Source organism: Nyctibius grandis, chromosome 4 (assembly GCF_013368605.1).
Source record: "Nyctibius grandis isolate bNycGra1 chromosome 4, bNycGra1.pri, whole genome shotgun sequence".
Lineage (NCBI taxonomy): Eukaryota > Metazoa > Chordata > Aves > Nyctibiiformes > Nyctibiidae > Nyctibius > Nyctibius grandis.
This window is the reverse complement of record NC_090661.1, coordinates 77,624,308-77,636,449: the sequence shown is the minus strand read 5'-3', so window position 1 is coordinate 77,636,449 and position 12,142 is coordinate 77,624,308. Positions and strand designations below refer to the sequence as shown.

At 40.7% G+C, this 12,142-nt stretch overlaps 1 protein-coding gene across 5 annotated transcripts in view; it reads right to left on the bottom strand.

Moving 5' to 3' along the window:
* ZCCHC24 (zinc finger CCHC-type containing 24) overlaps positions 1 to 12,142 on the bottom strand; it is a 122,409-nt gene that overhangs the window by 18,722 nt on the left and 91,545 nt on the right. The window lies entirely within an intron of this gene.

Here is a 12,142-nt window from a genome sequence, read left to right as displayed (position 1 = left end):
GAAAGACGTTTTTGATTAGTGGAAATTATTAATTTCATGAACTTAATTTGGTTTCTTCTCTTGGTAAATTGTTTCACTGCTTTCTACATTCTGAAGGAAATAGGAGGGGATTCTCAAATGGACTGTTGTGACATCTAAATGTTAAATGTTCCCTAAAAGAAAGCCTTTTTATCTAGGGAAGCTAGTAGAGTCGACAATGACCTTATGCAAATGCTGTGTTTTTTTTCTAAATACGGTCACTAAAACTGTGTTGTACTTAACAAAAATATAGTTAGGTACATAATATGCTAATATGTTAAGGTGAAGATATGAGTATTGCATACAGCTGTCCTGAAGATAGCTGTAAGGAGGAAGCCATTTTCCCAGAGTCTCTAGCAGGTGTTGAAATACTCCCCATTTATTCACTGTATTTTGTTTATTGTTGCCTAGAGGGAGATACTTTGCCTGTAGAGTGGCAGAATGGTATAGTCACCTATCAAAGGATTCTTTGTCATTTATTTGTATGTCACGCTTCTGTGCTTTCTTTTTTTTTAAGGTTCCCAGATGAAGTTTACAAAAGTTAAATGACCCATCGTGATGGGAAAGGGTTTGTTTTTGTTTCAGGAGCTTGTATGATTTCTCAGTGTGTAGGTCCAAATTGCTTTCTATGTGAAAACATGGGTTGAAAAAGCAGGTGGCTGGCAGGAGACCTGAGCTTGGCAGGAGCTCTGAGACTCAAGCTCCCATGGCTGATGGAGATGGTGTACGCTGTTACCTCCAGGGTCGCACATGGGAGCAAGAGGGAAAGGAACGCTGAGTGCGCTTCCCCCCAACACACTGGCGGGCAGAAGAGGAGCAGGAGGACCTCAGACCTGCTCTGGCCTTTTTTTTTTTTTTTTCCCCTGCAGTGTCAGTAAACAGCTTCTCTATTTTTCATGCTTATTCCTCAGCATAGCAATATTCGTCTTTAAAAGATCAGATGCAGTAGCAACCTCTGTTACAAATAGGCAAACATCTATAATCACTTGCTTTGTGGCACTCAATCTGACAAGCTACTGTAAATATTCTGGCTCATAGCTAAGATGAAGCTGACACTAGGACACATATATTTACAGAAGTATTGCACAGAAGAAAAAAAAAATGTTAATTGGTATAATAAGAAACATTTGGACTTCCATGACTAGATGAGTGCTGGCAGGCACCCAGAATGTAATCCTCTGATCCATGGTGTCCCTTGATAAGGACGGGAGATTGCAACTGAATGTAGGGCAGGAGAATGTCAATTTATGGAGGCATCATTATTCTGGATGCTTAATTTGGCTTTGCCTCTGAGGAATTTGTAGCACAACTCAAGTCAGCATAAGAAGGAGCCACATGCTCTCTTCATTTAGAAATTCTCATGGAATTGAATAGGAACTCTGTGTACAGAGAGCTCCCATGATTGAGAGACCTTCCCCCTCCTCCTGAGGCGTCACAGATAGCTTTATTTGTAGTTTCAACTGGGGCTGTGTTATTGAACAGAAGACAAGTTATTTCTGATTCTCAGTTTCAGTTGTACTCTACTTAAAGTAAACTCCTCCTGCAGTCAGACCTGGAAATGTGGCTTCATTGCCCCTACTAAGAAGCAGTCCTTTCAGAAAACATCCGGGTCACTGAGTGCATTATTTCCAAAAGTAATAGCACTGACTTTGGAAACAGAGCATGTCTGAGAAGTCTTGTAAATGTTTACAAACAGTATTTAAACAGAAGACTCCCACTGCAATATGTTTTGCCAGCCATAAAGAGCATTTAAACATCAGACTCCCACAGCAATATGTTGTGCTAGCCACAATTCACAGACAGGGGAAACTTTCAGAGATGGCCACTTCGAGAGGGCAGATAACTGCAGGTTTCTCCAGGTCAGGTAGCTGACTTCAGAGATGCCAGTGCCCTCACAAATGCACAGGAGGGCACTGAAGATGCTAGTTGGTGAAGTCCTCTGTGTGTACAGCTGGGCATCAGAAATGGAGGCTTTCCAAATTAGAAGCAACTTTTAAAATTTGGCTTCTCCAACTTGCTCAGTAAATCGGAAGCAGAACCAGGAAAAGAACGTAGGAGCCCTGACTTTGGCAGTCATTTCCTGTTATAATTGCTAGACTAAACTTCTGATTTATTTTAACTTTTCGGCTGTCACAGCTCCCTCCTCAGTCAGTGACTTTAATTAGTTTGCTGGCAAAGCTACAACATTCTCTGTAGGTGTTTCGCTATTCTGCTTTATGTATGTTTATACTTTGCCCTAACAGAGATATTATTTTCCTTCCTATATCTTCAGTTTCCCAAACTGTGCCCCACAGGGAATTTGGATTCTCAAACAAACAAGCTCATTTTCTCTAGTGAGAAACATCATTAGGAAGCACTGACAGCAGCGAAGGCAACTCTCCAACTCCCTCCACCCTTCAGGTCCAAACAAAATAGAAATTTGACAGTATTTCATGGAAGGCAAAACCTGAGTGAGATACACTAATGGCCTGAGAGGTCTGAGGCTGGGGGGTGGCGGGGGGAGGGTTGGGTGTGGGTGTTTTTTTTTTTTTAGTGTCTGTGGCTTCAGCAGCAGCAGCAGCACAGTTCAATTGCATAAACATTTCCAAGAAACAGCCTGCTCCTTGGCACAGAAGCAGCCAGCCATGCCTGGCAGGGTGCTCGAGCACCCAGTTGCTCTGTGACAGAGGTGTCTCAGTGCTCATCCAGCTGGAGGGCAAGAGTTTAAATAAGTGTGAAAAAAAGAGCAAGAAGACATACTTTGTCTTTTGGCATTAACCTAAAGACTCTTATTTTACAAAATGTGGGTTTTACGTTGTTTAAACCATTAACCTTCTATTCCCTCCCCATCCTGGCTTGATTTGAATGGTGTTTAATAACGAACCTTGGTTGGTGTTCAGGTCCTGCAATTCCCTCACTGACTATTATCTTTTCATACTCTTTCTGCAGATAGGGATTTACTTATGTACGAAGTTAACCTGGCACAGTTATGCCCCTATTCATAATGGCAAAATATTTTGTTGTTACCATGTTAACATGTTGTCTTGTTGTCTTTAGGCCCAGGTAGTCTTTGGCCCAGTTTCTACCCTTGGCTGCAAAAGCTTGGTGGAACCTCTGTCTTACCATGTTTGAAATAATATTCAAACTAGGTGACAAATCATAACACGAACAAGGTTTTTATGTTTTCAGCATTCTTTTTGTCTGAGGAGTTAATTTTGTGCTTTAAATGCTGATTTGACACACTTACTCCGTAAAACCAAAGCTCCCAGCATTGCTCCTGCTGTGTGACTGTATGGCTCTCCAACAGCTATACATGTCTTCATTCAGACATTTCAAAGATTATTTAATGCAGCCAGGACAGGTAGGCCTTTGGGGATGATCAAAACCAAACAGATTTTTCTAGAAGGACCAGAAACTAGCCATTACTTGAAGTATGTCTCAATGGACAGATCTAGGCCTGCGTAACAGATTCTTCATGCTGCTTTGACTTTGGAAACCAGCAGGGCATTTGCAGAAGGGGGAGAGCCTTCCTTCTCCAAGGTACCACTGGGGTGGGAGCTGTGGTGGCCCAGAGCCCCTTCCCTCCTTGTGGCCATCAGGCACAAACTGAAGGCAATCTCGGACTGGTGTTGCTGCTGCTGAGGCTGAAGGGGACTCCCGCTGGCCTTGAATTCAGGAAGCAGCACGGATTCTGCAAAAGCCCTCACCAGGCCTTCTGTCCACTAGCAGTTAGCCAAATGAAAGGACCTTGCCCTCTGATTCATGAGACGGTGATACACCACCTTGGTCTTCCAGACAAATGCTAAGACAAATGAAATCATCTTTGCAGGTTTACCTAGCCAGTGCACATGTTTGCCTTAGCTAGATCCAACGTACGTACAAAGACAGTATTTTTTTGTGTGGCACAGCAATGAAAATGACATCAATATTCCATCCTTCACTGACACCCAGCTGCCTCTATTTTTCATCCTTTTCCTTTCTTCAGCCAAACCCACAAATTGGCCATGATCAGATTTTAGAAGTGTTTAAGTTGAGCTTTTCTGCTGGTAACTGGCCAGCCAAGCTCTCTCTCAACCTATTGGATTGTGCATCTCATGGAGGAATCTGCCAAATCACTTGGCAGTGATGGACATAATAAAGGACTCTCTGCTTTCCCTAGATAATTATCTCAAAGTATCAGTTTGCACAGTCAGCAAAACCAAAGCAAAACCCCCCCCACAACATGCTTAAAACTAGATTAGTTATAAACAACAAGGGGCAGAGAGTTCCCTTAAAGTGAAATGCAGAGGAACAATTTATTTAACACTCATCTTCCCCTCATCTTCACCCAAGTTTGTGTCACACGGCTGAAAGGCGAACAGCACAGGGAAGATGAAGTCAGTATGACACTGGTAGGTGGATCCCCTTCCTAGAAGAACTCTGTAAGGATCTGCTTATAAGGATGCTTCACCAAATGAAGCAGAAAAGCAATAATAGCAAACAACAGCTTGATGCACTGACCGGCTCCAAAGTGGTTTGCAGGAGTGGGAGGGCTGGAGTTGTATTTTGAAATTTGAGCCCTCCAACACTCTCAATTGTAAGTCAGCACAATTAGGAGATGGCATTAAAAAAACCTAGCACTCTTATTTTTCCACTACTGTACGTGCATAGTTTTGAGAAAGATGAAATGATGATAATAAAGCACACCCAAAATTGTCAATTAGAAAAGGAAAAAGAAAGTATTAGGACTAATTTGGCATACTGGGTGTCCTGGCATTCTAGTCCAGACTCTGCAGCAAGTTGTAGTGTTAGAAAATTAACCGAAGTCCTCTGACCCTTCTCAGGTCTGTGTAGGCTGCATAGAGAATGAGGACACACTTGCACACATATGCCAAAATGGCACATAAAAGGGAATCCTTAGACTGGTCAACTTTTTTTCTTTGTCCTTGACTTTTGTATTCGAGTATCAACAGAATACACAGACAGAGAGGTTATATGTTTAGGAAATTAATTCCAACATAGGTGGCCTATTTTTCTTGCCATGTGTAGTCCATGTTGCTGGTATATGATATTGCTGATGTGTGACACTGGAGGCTTCTGAGGTATTTAAATGAACTGTCCGCTCCATCTTTAATTAGGACACGCAATATAGGAAGAGCATCTAGGGGATACAGAAACCAAATTAATGCTTTGTTTCAGCCTTCTTGTCTCTAGTATAATTTGTGTATTAGTGATATGATGAGAACTCTTACTTGATATGGGTCAGTTAAAGGAAAAGGGGGATAACTGTCAGAAAGCAGACTCTTCATTACAGCACCACTATTTAAATAAAAACTTCTTTTTGATTTACTGAACAATAGATACTATGGAATTTCTAGATGTATTGGATATTCCAGACTAAGGATTTATGACAAATAAAATTATATCTGAGCAAGACATGGCTGAAAAATAAAGAAAATTTGAAAACTTGTTTGTGTAGCTTAACAGAGGAGGCCAGTATGTGTTTTATTTGACTGGGAGGTCTACTGTATGGCTTTTATCGTCACTGGAAGCATCAGGAATTCACACCACTGCATTCATAGAAACAGGCTTGTTCTTCATGGCAGTTAAAGCTCATCAGTTGTTTTTGCTGATCTGAAACCTTCTATCACACTTGTACCACTTCTGCTCTTAAAACCTGATCAAGGTAGGAGGTGGCTTTGTACTGAGGTCCCAAATAATGAAACTATTACAGCCGAGCATCCTCAGCACCTCTTCCCTAGGGCAGTATGTGTATTGTAGCCTTCCTGCTTGTTGTCAGTGTGTTGGGCTGGGGAAAAACGGACAATGAGGTGCTGGAGCTGATGCCTGGCCTCTCAAACATAAAAAAAAATTAGAAGTGGGTAAGACTGCTTAGGCTCTCTGTGTGTCTGATTACTGCTCCAGGGGTCACTATATACTGTGATCTTGCTAGTAGTATATTCTGTCACCTTATGTGGACAATAATTTCACAGTCAAGTGTATACAGAAGTTTGCTCCTCCACACATTTCTCCTGTCTTTCATCTTCATTGTCCTCATTTCATCTTCACACATGTACCTCTACTGAGCATAAATATAGTCCTCTACTTTCTTGGCTCTGCAGTCAATGACTTTTTAGCAGTTGGTGGTGTTCAGAAGGGAACACAATTCTTCAGAAGCAGAGCGTTAAACAAAATGTGCAAGTTTGTGTAGTGTGCAACCCAAAATAACCATTAGTCTTTTTATTTCGCTTGAACAAAAACCTGCTGTTACAAACGTTTCATTCCCCAAGTCTTACTCTTTGGGAAACATTTAAAAGTATATCGATTAAGCTGTGTCAATGAACTCGTATAGGTAAATTTTGAAATGGCAGAAGACCAATTTTATGTTGTCATTTAGGTACATGAGTATGTATATCTTGGTTGCTTTGAAAAATCAGTGTTGTCAACATATTGTATGTTAACTGCAATTTTGATCTCGTTTCCACAATGGTAAACCAAAAGTAAGATTTGGCAGTATTTGTTACTAATAAAACGCACATGGTTTCTGATGATGATTAAAGCAATAGGCATGGTTGTCATGGACATGCTGATCAAAGTCTAGAAACCTGAGAAGCAGGCTTGGCAAACATTCTAACATTTAAATCAAAATATCGTTTTGCAGATTTTTCAGAATCCTAGCTATGCTTTGTGGAACAAAGGCTTTTCTTCTGCTACAAAATGCCTAGTTGAGCTGATCATTAGAACCATCCTTGGGCCAAAGATATATAATACTAATTTCTGTGCTAAGTCAGTTTGAAGCATAGTATTTGTAGAATTGCCAAATATTAGTTACTATCTGATATGTCAATTACTAAACACTGAATGCTCTGAGAAGTTGGTAGTGTGGGTTTCCTTCTTTGCGAATCCTAGTCATCACTCCACAGCTCTTATAGAGATAGAAAACACGTAAAAGCTCAGTACCATACAGTCTGAGAAAACAACTATACTAATTAAATAATAGTATGCTGTTTTCATAGACCTCTGTCTTAATTAAAAAAGACTTGGAGGTATTGACACAAGCAAGCAGTGTAACAGAAAAGTATTTGGGAAGAACAGTAATGTGGTGACAGGACTGATGTTGGACTTCCAACACCTGGATTGAGTATTAAGTAACCCGAACAGATTTCCTGTCTCATCTTGGTTAGGTCATGTAGTCAGACTCTACCCCAGCTCTTCATCTGTAGTGAGGGGAGGTCCTTTTGCTGTTCCCTGCCATTTCTGTGGTTCTTGTGGCACTGTATAATCACTTTGGGCTACGTACGGTGATGCAGTTTGTGTAGCATAATGGAACCTTGAACTTCATCTGGGTCATCTAAGCGCTATTATAACATACCAAACAAATAACACTCTCAAAACTTTCAGTCAATCCTTTTCATAGAAGAAATTTTGGGTGCATAGTGGATTGCACAGAAACATGTTCCTCTATAGATGAAGCTTGTTAGTGGAGTCTTAATAGAAGGTGAAACTCCCTTTGCATTCACAATTCTAACTAACCTCAGATTTTTTTTTGCTGAATGTTCACATGAATTTTCCAGGTTTTAGAATTTCAAACAGTATGCTTATATATTTAGTTATATCATGTGTTACATACAGGGCAACAGGTAATGATGAAGTGTTTAACGTGTTCGGTAGACTTTCAGAGCCGCAGAGCTCAACTACCCTCCATAACTCAGCCTAACTCGGAACCTAAAATTTCAAGAACCAGGAAAGAATATGTCTCTGGTCCTCATGCATGTGAATATAACTATAAAAATATGAAACAAATATTAACTTGCACAACGAAGCAAGCATACTGAAAAAAATTCTCTTCAGGAACAGCAGTGAAAACTTTTTTCAATGTATTGTTTAATGCAATATAAAATAAAAAAAGGGGTAGGGCTAGAAAGTGGGGATGGGTAGTGCCTAAATGGACCTGGGTCTCTGCTGTTTAATTTAAGTATTGTAAGTCATACAGCAAATAGGGATTTGCATATCAAATTAGGCATGTGGAAGAGTTAAAATTACACTCTCCTGCTGGGATGCAGTGAGGCACTTCTTTTCAGTGTTACAAGTACATATTCTTCCAAACAGCTTGAGATAAAAGGAAGTGGTTGAAATCTTTCTTTCCTCTTCTCTGATACAAAATTGGCCATGTTGAATTAATTATGAAGAAACTAGGAATGTATTCATTTTAATAGTTTCCTGATGTGTGGACTCTTTTGTCCCTCTTCATCCGTTGCTTGAAAACATACAATTGCAATACCCTCCTCCTCTCTCTCTCTTCCTTCTCCTCTGGTAGCACACTATATTAAATATGCTGGCATTTTTTTCAGTAGTTGAAATCAGAGTTTTGGAGCAGTGAGGGTCACACCCTTGCTATAATTAGGCTTTACCTCTTCCAAGCTGAGGTCAAGACTCATATTTTTGGACCTGTTTAATTGGTCTACCTCAGATGGCTTCATGTGGGTTTCAGATTTCTCCTAGGGCTAATGTGGCACACCTCTAGTGATGAACTGACAGGTCTAAAGATGATGATCTTCTGTCCTTTAAAAAGCAGTGGAGTAGCTCAGGTAGCCCCCTTGTCTCCCCATAGGTGATGGGACCCTTCCAGAGGCAAAACAGATAGGAAGGCAGACAGATGTCACTGGAGGTCATTTTACTCCAAAGCTAAGTGAGTGGCAGGTGCTTTTGAAGCCCCATTCAAAATGTGGGATGTTGCTTTCTGCTTCATTGCTGTTCTGAGATGTGCTTATGTGAAGTCTCCACCTGAAAAGAAGATCTGGACTGAATTATGATGTTGAGATGCAGCTACAGATCTCCAATATATCCTGTGATGGTATTTCTATCCTTATTAAGTGTCCAGGTAAAGAAACTGCATGAGAAGACTCTTTCCAGACTGGTTTGGGTGTGCCACTATTTGGTCAAAGCAAATTTTCAAAATGAATCAGGGAATTTTCTACTTTATGCGGTGTCTGTAGAGCTTGTGTTGCTTTTTTGGTTTATGTTTCAGCTGAGAATCTGACATTTTTTCACATCAAACTACACACAGAATAATAGTGTTGTCCCTACCATTTGAACTCTTTGTGAAAGCTGCATAGGAACTTTAATTGCAGACATGTCACTTTGCAAAACATTTAGTACTTAGTCTTGATGAACTGCTGTAGCTTAATCTTATACTGGGTACAGCTTGATATAACTTTGGTGTGAATTTACAGAGCAGAGTAGAGAAAGGGCCTTTTTATTAAATATAAAGAGGACTGTAGGTTCTGATGGGAGGATAGCTTCCTCTGCTGCTCAGGTGGCTTTGTAAAATCTTGCTGTATGACTACTCGTACTTTTTGGTGCCTTTATCCTTTTGTAAATATGGACCTGTTGTGGCTTTCCTCCATGCCATATATCTGCTGGGCTACACTTGCTGAAAGTACTTTGGGAGGGACTTTAATTACCTCATCAATCTTAAGAAACCTCAACTTGAGAATCTGCTACTTTTACTCATTCATTAGAAACACGGTCTGTTGATGTCCAGGGATGTCAGGAGAGAGACCACTGCTTTATGCTAAGTTTTTTTTTCCTCTGAGGCAGAGTGGTTTGTAGGACTCAGATGACATTAATGAGGCAATTACAATAAATGATGATTTTATTTCAATTAGGAGCTGTGACATCATTCATATATCTAAAAATAACATTGATTTCTTTTCCTAGTTTCAAAGTAAAACTGCATCATCCTAAAGCATATCTGTTTTTCTTCTATCCTAACAATTTGTAGCCCACAGCAAGGTCAACCTGATACAACAGATATTTTAATAACCTTAATTAAGAAAGAAATTTTTAAGAAACATATCAAGTTCCTATGCAGTTTCCTGAATAGTGTCTGTCCTGGACTCTGATGATGGCCAAAGGATGAGTGCTTTGTACTCTGAAGACTGGGCAGTGGGGGTACGCAGGGAAAGGTATTGCACTGGGAGGTTGAGAATACATGGGGTGGGGAGGAGGAGGAGGAGACAAAACAGAGAATATTTTAATTCAATGCAATTGCACAATGCAATATGAAATGCAACTTTAGTAGTGTTACCACTCAGGAGATGGCTTGGTTTGCTCTCATTTGAATTTATGCTGATTGTTGCACCCTCTGGACTGACACAACCTTTTCTTGTTCCCTTCATATGTGTATGAATCATAATAATGATGGATTTCTTTTAGCCTGAATTAGAAATGCTTTTGCTCTTGTAAAGGTCTGTTTTATATCTTCAAAACAACTCTTGGAAAGCAAAGGAAATATTGTTAAGACGATAAGGATGAGTTTCAGGGGAAAGGATGTTTCTAGCAGAACTCAGCCTTCTTCCTTCCTTCTACTCTGAAAGGGACAGGAACTCTTTCAACTACTCACTAAATCCTTAAGAATTCAAGACCTGGTTCATGGCATATCCTGTGCACTGCCTAAGAATAGGTGTAACCACAGTAAGAAAATTCCAACAGGAGAGTGCACGTCACGAGGAGAAGAATGCAATCTTGTGGTTAAGGCACTGGACTGGGCCTCCACAAGCCTGGGCTTCATTGCTGGCTTGACTACAGCCTCTTTCTGTGGGTTTGTGGACAAGTTACTTGATCTCTCTGTGCTTCAATTTTTCATCTGGAGTATGGGTAGTACTAGCGTACCTCATGTTCTGGGAGTATAATAAACATTTATTACTACAAAAGTGAGCAGTACGCATGAATCTTGAGTTATACAATTCTCAGATAAGAGTTCTGAACAACTGCTGTAGGCCTGTCACCAGTGACCCTGACCTCACCTTTTGAGCCAATTTTTTTAAAGGCTCGGCTTAACAGATGTTTTCTCTTTCATACATTTTGTTTTCTGTACAACCTGGTTGGCTAAAGTAGTCAGAAATGTCATTTTCCATTAACTGCTTGTGACATCTCCACTGATACATCATTTAAAAAAGTAAACAAAAACCACATAGCAGAAGGTAAGGCAAGTACATATACAGTTGTTGTAACGATTTCTAGCTAGGAAATTCTTTATGTGAAAGATAAAGCATAGGCCCTCTTTAGAAATATCTCCACTGTAACAAAAACAATGCAAGAACTGCCCGCACCCACCCTAACCTCCCCACCCCAAAGCAGCGTAGTGGTGGAGGCTCCCAGAATGCTAGCACACAGAGCAGACTGTGGCCTGTCCTCCTCCAAGATGAAATACCACAGCAAGAGTGTCATTGCTTCTAGCTGGAATGGGCCCTTTGCTTGAACTATTAAGAAACAGGGAAAGGAAATAAAGACCAGATGAGCAACCACCCTCCCTTTCTCCACCTCGGCCTCCTTCCCTCCGCCTCCCCCCCCACCCCATGCTGTCTCCAGGATGACATACAAAAACACTGGCTGAGTCAGTCAGCCTGCTTTAAATTACAGCATTCTTTTTGAGCCTGAAAAAAGACATGCTATGCATAGCCCGAAAATGAAACATGACTTCAGCTGCTGATACCTAAACTGCACAAATGTTTATTATGTTTAATAACGTGTAAGGGACTTTTTTTTTGGTCCCAGTATTCTTTCCTCTAGAAATATTCTGCCAGATTACACAAGAGCATAATGCATAGAATAGAGTCTTAGAAGCCCACCCCTTCTGCCCAGAGAAGCCATGTGTAAATCTGTCTACCTCAAGAGCCCTCAAATCCCAGAGCCCCTGACCTAGTTCATGTGCATGACATCACTTGAGAACTCCTCGCTTGCTCCGTTGCTTTGGACCCCTGTGCAGGTGCCTGGGAGGAACTCCTTGCTAGACTTTTCTTCTATTGTAGGGTCAGTCTTTCTATTATGAAAGAGCAGGTTTTTAACATCTTAATTGAAGTGCATCAGAAAAGTCTCACTGTTTTAAACATAACCATTGGTTTGCAGTGAAAGCGTATAGGCATATACACCTATGCTTGAGATGACCCAAAGACAACCATCCTTTGGTGTGGAGTTGGTGATAATACAGTATGAATCCGCACCTCTAATCTCTTCTATCCTTCCCTCCCTTCTCAGTCCATCCTTTTCCTGCAGTTGTATTTGCATTTTCCACCGTGCTCCTTCACTGTTTTTTTGGTTTTCCACTATCACAGAATCAATCAGGTTGGAAGAGACCTCTGGGATCATTGAGTCCAACCATTGC